The 5,326-nt window shown below is 37.4% G+C and overlaps 1 long non-coding RNA gene across 1 annotated transcript; it reads right to left on the minus strand.

The window, feature by feature from the left end:
* Positions 1-2,679: 2,679 nt before the first annotated feature.
* LOC149840951 (uncharacterized) lies at positions 2,680-4,056 on the minus strand. The gene is made up of 3 exons (XR_016431617.1): positions 3,660-4,056; positions 3,401-3,548; positions 2,680-3,045 (listed from the first exon to the last, which is right to left on the minus strand). It is a non-coding gene; the product is annotated as an uncharacterized LOC149840951 (long non-coding RNA).
* Positions 4,057-5,326: the final 1,270 nt, after the last annotated feature.

Consider the following 5,326-nt stretch of genomic DNA (forward strand, 5'->3'; position numbering starts at 1 on the left):
TCAAACTTGTTCTTATTGACCACAACACCATGTATACATCAACATATAAATCAAATTCAGTAGTAGTTTTGTCGTATAGTGCTTGTGTACAAGAGACCCGCTAAGTTCGCTAATGATAATTAAAGTTTAGTGAAAACCCACAAACATTATATAGATAAAGTGTTAAAGACAATAACTACTTGAGCATCAAATAAACATCAGCATCATTTTTCAGTTCGGGGGTAGTTTTGTGTTTTTACCACATAGATGTGTAGACTTGCTATTTATTACTTTTCGCATGTTTTTTCGCATACTAGCCATCAATAAGAGTACTCGTTGAAAATGATCGCATCAAAATTAAGGTATGGTTAATACCCACATGGGATATTTTTCTCATTTTGTACGATAAATCTTTAAAAATGGCTATCACCAACATAGTTGTTGTTGAACATCATATTGTGTCATTCACACCTTTGCGCATGTTCTAATTGAACACAACACAGTGTACACACCGACATAGTTTTGTTTCTCATGGCTAGTTTTCTTTTTTTACCCCATAATTGTATAGGTGTACTACTTATAAAAGTACTTGTTGGATGAGGGGCAAAGAAAACACAATTAGTATTCTTAGAAATACTAAACAATGACTAAACATCAGTCAAAATCAAATTGCAGCCCTTTTAGATTCAGTGTAATAAATTGTATTGCTAACATTTCCAATAATCTTCTTTAGAAAACTAAGAATTGCAGTTTAACCATCCGCCTTGCCTCCATCACTTCCGACCCATAACAATCATTAACTGTAATGATATGATATTCTTCTACTCCAAATTGTCTTTATATCGGGCTAGAAAATATTTGATCAATAGATACCTATCGTTAAAAACAACTACATAATATTCTTCTACTCCAAGTAGTCCTCATATGGGGCTTGAAAATATCCAATCTACACAAATCCCTGCCTCTGACTAACAAAAACTTCCTACATCATGCACATGCTTTACTAGAATTGGAATTGGGGTACTGTGCAGATAGTCAAGGGCAACTAAAGATGACCTGCATGACCCTGGAGCATGAGTTGTAGCGGGCGTATGTGCATGGTATGTGGTGTTATGTATGTTTTGCTCTGTGCATAAGATCAACTTTCATTATATTTGAAATTTGATACTTTGGCAGCAACCAATCCTTGATAAAATGCACAACATATAAATCAGGAAAAAGCACCTTCTTTTTAACAAAGAAGTGAACTTAACTGTCATGAGCTGCGTATTTTACACGCTCATACAACTTCAGTTTCTTGGAAATGCCCAAGCATGTGTATTCTCATAGCAGGCAGAAAAATATTCTCTGCACATAATGACTGGCATCTCAGACATAATCAGCCAACTCAGCAACCACTAACCATGCAATCAAAATGATAACGTATAACCTGGTTTAGAGCAGGTCAAGCACAGAGCCAATTCAGACCGATCAAGCCTTAAGGCTACACACTCTTGCACGTAAAGCTACCAGATAAAAGGCACTTTGATTTGCTTTCTCAATCAGGCTTGCCAAATGGACATGCACCAGACACTATTATAACAGATAATACCATGAGAATGGTAACGACCCTTCAGCTGATAGCAGTTTTACTGACCATGATATCACATTCAATCCAATAAATATCATTCTTAGTATAGATAAATAGAACATTTGATAAAGGCACTCATAATAGTGTAATAAAATGAAGTTAGACAATGATGTGTTAAACACTAGGTAGAGAATTTGATCTCCAATGACCAAAATTTTCAGAAAAAAACCTGATAAGCTTTCCTGTTTAAGAAAATCAAGTTTAAGAGGCAAGGGTAAACTATAAACAACCCAATAAAATCATGTTAAACATAGATTGAATCAAAAGATTCCAATAGCATGCATGTGAATAAGCAATTCTGCAGAACCCAGTAAATTCTAATTCAAAAAGGAAACTAATTTTGAGTTTCACTGACATACCAACTGGTGCTAATAAGGAATAGTGTGAAACTTACTACCATTTCGGCATGCATTTCACAGCCTAGTTGTCATATTGTATGACTGCATAAAGATCGCTTGTTCCTGGAAATTTTGTATCAGTAAGTGGCATTATTTTCAAAATGGAACATTACTGGAACTGCCAGTGAGTGTAAAAAATGCATTTGTTAGAAACTATTTTCACATGATAGCTTTTTCTTGAGAAAAAACATTATATAGCCCAGAGCCACCCAGAACTTCCATATAAATTGGTCAAAAAGACTGTGACCAAAAAGCCTCACCCAAACAGTGTTAATGGCTTATTCTTTTCTAATGATCAAGAGATGAACCAGAATTTACAAACCCATATTTCAATCTCACATGGCTAAAATGCCTAGGGTTAGCTAACCACACCAAACAAGGATTCAGACAAAAATACAAAAAATATAATAAAGATAATGACACATACATACATACATACGTGGATACATACATGCATACATACACATATATACATATATATACAAACTCCACATGAGGCCATGATAAAAAGAAACGAGCATCTCATCTTCATGACCATGCAAAGGTGTCTGAGTGCCTTACTGAAGTTACCCTAGATGGCAAAGATTCCTTTTCATCTTCTATCACTCCATCCAAAGTGATTTTCTATGTCCAAAGACCGAGTAGGTGTTAATGTGCATTGTGGTAGATAATTCTATTTGTTTGGGATATCAAAATGCAGATGTTGACCCAGGTTAACTAGAAGGGCCCACTGTCTAGTTTGTCAGGATCATCGGGTTTCACAACAGTTTTAACACTTCTCATCCAATATTCACTCAAATTACTAACGCAATCATATTGGTCAACTCAAAATCAGTTTCAACATAAAAGAAAGATGGAAAACGTTTTAGACCAGTCTACATTCTCCAAATCCATTAGGCAGCAAACTCAGATTCAACAAAATGAATCAATAAAGATAAAGGAGAAAAGGAACCGACCTAAGGATCCATGGCAGGCAAATCCACACCCTTCTTCAAATTGATAAATAGCTGCCCATCATAAACCTCACGAAGGAACTGCCTGGTCAGATAAATATTTTGAAGGGTTAGAATCGACAAACAAGAAAGCATCCAAGACTATCTTAACAACTAAATGAATTTACAAAAGCGTGTCAACTTCACAGACAACACATACATCACTTAACCCAGAACTTCTTTGAAGAGAACATGCAAAATCTAAAACACAAAGAACCCTACAATTCACCAATGGAAACAACCTCGCTTGAGTACAAATCATTCCAAAAGAAGATCGAAACAATAGATCATGAATTTCCTACACGAATTCGACTACAATCAAGAAAGGCGTTTGGGGGTGCGTATGCTAAAAACAAATGGATCGGGAAAAAAGAAAATAACAAACGATCAAACCGTCTTACTCGGAGAGATACACCGTCTGGCACTCCGCTGCACCAATCTCACGCGTCCCCGCGTTCTCCTACCTCAACTTGGCACCAATCTCATGCGTCCCCGTGTCCTCCTGCCTCAACGAGCAAGAAACCACGCTGAGATCAAAACCATCGCACACTAGATCCACAAAAACCAAAACCGGAGTAAGAAAAAATGAAAATCGAAATAAAAAGGCAGGCAAACGCAGCTAAACTCATAAGCGGGCTCGTGTACGCTCAGAAGGCGAACCCAGAGAGAACGAAGAAGATGTTGAGATCAAACGGGACGCGATCGACCTCCCTCTCTGCACATTCCCAGGAATCCGCCGTCCGGTCGGGTTCCTTTCGCAAGAAGAAACACACCACGCAGCTCCGCAGCCTAGAATTCGCGTACAACGAAGGAGATCTAGAGACGAATCGCCTCGATTCGACGATCATCGCCGAGCTCTGAGCGTGGAGAGGGGAGCGGAAGGGAAGCAGAAGCCTCGCGGGAACGGAGACGAGAGTCGGCAGACGACGAAGGACGCAGACGGCGAGATTAGGGCTTCGAATGGACCAAGAATCTCAGATCGTCTCTGGTTCTCGAGGGGAAAGGGGGAGGACGACGATGCGCTCAGCGGGAGCTTCGAGAAACGTCGATGTTCTGGTTCTGGTTCTTGTTCTTGGATTAGAGAGTGAAAGAGCCAAGAGGTAACGCAACGAGTTTTAAATCTGGCTTGCGGATGGCGGTTGGCACTTGGCGGGAGTACTTGCTTAATAAAGGCTTTTAATTGGGCGGAATTTATAATTTTGTCATTATCAAGAAAACCCGTAATTGCGTATCGAGTACGCTTTAGGTGTAAACTCTGGTGCGGGTATGGATCGAATGAAATCGGTACTAATGTGGGTTGAAGAAAGCCTTTTTTAGGCCTGTCTCGGACGGATCCAATCAGATTTGGATCAGGACAGAAAATAATGGTGCTGAGCATAGTGACTAAACGCTTTTTTGGGTAAATATCGGCAGCCACTTTCTCGTGATAAAAATCAACTTTTCTTCCTTACATTTTTTGAAAAAAATGGTAATTTTTTTACTTAAAAATTAAAAGCGAGTTTTTTTTATTGCAAAGAATACCATATATGACAATTTTAGTTTATGGAGTTTTGATCATAAAATATTAGTCAGCCTCACAAATTTTTTATTGCAGAATTAGTAATTTAGTTTTTTCATGTCATTTCGTATTGTACAATTCTTTGGTTGTGCGGTCATTTACCTGAGGCGCAGGCGAGAAGAACTAAAAAATATTATGTGGCAATCAGAAATGACACATGTTAAAGCTATTAAAATAATATTAAAAAATAAAATTATGCATTCTTTTTATATTTATTACAAATAGCCAATTCAAGCCTTCAGCATATCGATTTTATGCGGATAAGAATACGCACTAGTACTGAACTCTTAACCCGTCCTGACCAATTGCTATTGAGCAACTATAAAAAAATATTTTAGCTATATAATGTTTGTGGGTTTTAACTAAGCTTTAACTATATAATGTTTGTGGGTTGAAATGCCTTGTATACATCAAAATACATATCCACGTGAGGGGTAGTTTTGCCTTTTTACACTGACTTTAGTGAAGTTTTTGTTGGAGATGATAGACCCGCTTAATTTGCTAATGATAATTCAAATTTGGTGAAAACCCAGAAACATCATTTAGTTAGAATTACAAGGATAATAAGTAATTGAACATCGTATCTTGTCACACATTTTCATATTCCATCTGGTTAAAGATGGCACTCTGAATGACTTGTTATTTTTTTAAGTAATGATAGGTATGTCTTTTACACCACCACCATAAGGGTAGGATTATCTTTCTACACCACCAATGTTCTTGTTGCTTAATATTATATTGTGTCATCCACATTTTCAAACTTGTTTTT

Source organism: Nuphar pumila, chromosome 4 (assembly GCF_984573655.1).
Source record: "Nuphar pumila chromosome 4, dmNupPumi1.hap1.1, whole genome shotgun sequence".
In the NCBI taxonomy this organism is placed as follows: domain Eukaryota; kingdom Viridiplantae; phylum Streptophyta; class Magnoliopsida; order Nymphaeales; family Nymphaeaceae; genus Nuphar; species Nuphar pumila.